The following is a 3698-nucleotide window of genomic DNA, read 5'->3' as shown; positions in this document are numbered from 1 at the left end:
GATAGCGCAGCTCACGGATAGGGAGCTGCGAAGCATCCGGCGAGGGCTCCCCCAACCACTAAGTAATGGAGGGTAATTCCCCATCTCCTTCGACAGGAGAGGGATTGGAAGCAGGAGGCTCATGGCGTGGAAGCGCGCCGGGAGAGGTATTGTTTGTGGCCTCCGGACGGTCGACAGGCCGGACCTCGACCGGCGGAGGGGAGGAAGTCGCTGGACGGAACGACAATACCGGCTGCGGCGGGCCCCCCGTGGGGGCCACCAGCTCTACAGACACGGTAGTCGAACGAGAGCGACACTTTTGGAACGCCGGCGGTAGCGGCGGGGCCGCCCTCGTCAAGTCGACGGTCGCCTCACGCGGACAGGACGACGCGTCCGGGAGGACACCCTCACTCGAAGATGGGACCACGGCCGTCGGCCGCGGGGTAGAGGTCGAGTCTGCCATGCCGGAGATGGTCAGCGGAAGCTCTCAAGAGTGGAATGAGACACTGAGCGGTGGGGAATGGCTGCACACGCTACGGGCGGGGCTGGCTTGGAGACCAAGAGGGGGGTGGCGGACTGGTCACGGACTATTTGAGTCATCTCAGACGCCACCCTGGACAACACGTACCAAGTGCACAGAAGCTACCGCGTGTCTTCCAGCACGCATACCGCGCACCGACCGCTGCCACGTATCGTGGCATACAGTAAGGGCATACAGTCCATCAGCGCTCGCGTGTACAGCGGGCACCAACGAGCACCACGTATGCACTCCGCCTGCCCCTGCGCCGTATCATACTCAGTACGCCGTCAGATCGGCCCGCACGTCGAACACACGGAGTCGCCGCCCGCGCACGGGTGGCGTATGAGGCGGGGCAACAATTGCTGCCCTCTCGCGGATGGGCAGCGCACTGGCAAGAAGCCGGAGCGCGAGGAGCGCCGGAAAAAGTCCGCGGGGAGCGCCGCGGGCCGAGCGCAGCGAGGCCCAGCAGCGCGGAGGCGCGCGCCGCGCCCTCGCCATCGCTGGCGAGGGCTGACTAACATAAGAATTCTCGTCGCGCCTCGTCGCTTTTTCCGCCATCGCCATCGCTGGCGAGGGCTGACTAACATAAGGATCCTCGTCGCGCTTCGTCGCGCCGTGCGCCCTTGCCATCGCTGGCGAGGGCTGACTAACATAAGGATCCCCGTCGCGCTTCGTCGCGCCGTGCGCCCTCGCCATCGCTGGCGAGGGCTGACTAACATAAGGATCCTCGTCGCGCCTTGTCGCGCCGCACGCCCTCGCCATCGCTGGGGAGGGCTGACTAACATAAGGATTCTCGTCGCTCCTCGTCGCGCTGCGCGCCCTCGCCATCGCTGGCGAGGGCTGACTAACATAAGGATCCTCGTCGCGCTTCGTCGCGCCGTGCGCCCTTGCCATCGCTGGCGAGGGCTGACTAACATAAGGATCCTCGTCGCGCTTCGTCGCGCCGTGCGCCCTTGCCATCGCTGGCGAGGGCTGACTAACATAAGGATCCCCGTCGCGCTTCGTCGCGCCGTGCGCCCTCGCCATCGCTGGCGAGGGCTGACTAACATAAGGATCCTCGTCGCGCCTTGTCGCGCCGCACGCCCTCGCCATCGCTGGGGAGGGCTGACTAACATAAGGATTCTCGTCGCTCCTCGTCGCGCTGCGCGCCCTCGCCATCGCTGGCGAGGGCTGACTAACATAAGGATTTCCGTCGCGCCTCGTTGCGCAGCTCACTGAAAATGGAAAGCAGAAGGCACCCAGCACGGACGGACAGGGGATCACGGGGGCGGTAAGGATGGCTGTCGCTCGGCTGCGAGGAGGTGACGGACAGGTTCTACAAGCCTCAGGAGTGAACGCGGACGTTCACTCTTGAGGGGGGGGTGATGTGGTATAACCCCAAACGGAAATTAGATTAGGATCGGATCAGGGACAGTAAGGCAACGAGCCTTACAGCCATGCGTGCACACACGAGTCCTCCGCGTGTACGGGACGCGTACTACACGTGGAATGTCATCCCCGCCGGCTGACAGCGTTACAGTGTCGGTAGACCGGCACTACTGTAGAGTTATGATAGACTACAATGTACATTAAATATGAGCGGACCGCCGGCGGTGGAGGACGACAAGAAGGGGGACTTGTCAAGCATCCTCCACCTTGGTCCGCCCGCTTACTTTTAGGTACTTCCGTCCGTTTTACCTAGGAGTAGCACCGCGCGCGGGTTGAGGACGCGCGTAGCACGCCCACGAGCCGGCTCCGCCTCCGCCCGTCGGTACTGGATCGTCACCCAGTACCGCTCCGGGGCGTCGAGGCGTAGAACCGCTCGCGCGTGCGCGCGTCCTCCCCGATCCCACTCTACCACCGCTACCTCGAGCCCGTGCTCGGTACCGTGGGTGGGCCGTGCTTCTGTCTTCCCGCCGATCGGGGTCTTTCCGAACTGTCAGTACTCACCCCCCTCGTCGTTGGGGGTGAATATACTACAGCAGGGGCTAGTCCGCTTAAGAATTCGTGTAGCGTACGGACGTCTACCGGACCGGTGTGCGCGTGAGATCCACCGGCTGATAGCCGCCGCAGTCGGGATCGAAAGAGAGAATCGGTTCTCTTGATCGGCGGGCGGTATCTCCGCGTCTTTTGTCATCCGCGTACGGTACGCGTGTCATCTACCGTATGTCTCCGGCGACATGCGGTAGGGCTTGCGTCTCGGACGCGAAATTCGCGTCCGTCTTGGGGCTGCGCTGCCCAGTGACCCGACCGGTGTCGGCACCAGTCGGGCTCCCTTCTTGCGCATCGGGCGCGTTCGGAGGTACAGTGGCACCGGGCCCTCTCGGGGGGGCTCCGGGCGACCTTTCGGCCCATGCCTGTTCCATCTTACGAACGCGCCTGACGGGGTGACGGGTACTGTACGTACGTCTACCGGACCGGGGTGCGCGGTGTAATCCACCTGCGGGTAGCCGCCCCAGCGAGGATCGACGGAGAACATGGGTTCTCCGGATCCGCCAGCGGGTCCTCCACGGTCCTGGTCGTGCCCGTACGGTACCTGTCGCAACTGCCGCATGCTTCCGGGGGCATGCGGCAGAGCTTGAGTCTCGGACGCGAAGTTCGCGTCCGTCGTTGGTTTGATATCCTCCGCGCTCCGACTGGTGACGGCACCAGTCGGAGGCCACTCCTGCGCATCGGACGCACCCGGAGTAACAGTGGCACCGGGACCTCTCGGGGGGGCTCCGGGCGACCTTACGGCCGAGTTCTGTTCTAACTCACAAGCGCTCCGGCGCGTCGAGTTGAGTTCCGCAGCCGTATGCGCGAACGCTCCCATGTGTTCGGCAAATGGGAAAGGCTGCGTGTCCCGTCGTACCCCGGAGTTCGTACTCGCGGGTCGACCTGCAACGTCCGCCGTAGGGGCATCGCTGCGCGCGTCCTCGACCAACACTAGACGGAGTGCAACTGGTCGACGAGCGCGCGCAGGATCTCCCAGGACTGAGTCACGCGCTCAAACCTCCCTTCGTGGAGGGAGCGCGACTCTTCAGTACAGCGGGCGTAGACGTGGTCGGTCACGTCGACACGAGAGGATGTCCGGACATCCTCGATATACTCCGCGATGCGTTCGTACATCGCGCGAGCGCGTCCTTCTGAGTAGTCCGGCGACGGTTCGCGATCCCGAGGACCTGCGGCGCCGTCGTCGGATCGGACGCGTAGCGCGGACGCCTGCATATCGGTCGGTGCG

Source organism: Chondrus crispus, genomic scaffold, assembly GCF_000350225.1.
Source record: "Chondrus crispus Stackhouse genomic scaffold, scaffold_266, whole genome shotgun sequence".
Lineage (NCBI taxonomy): Eukaryota > Rhodophyta > Florideophyceae > Gigartinales > Gigartinaceae > Chondrus > Chondrus crispus.
Note: the sequence above shows the minus strand (reverse complement) of the source record.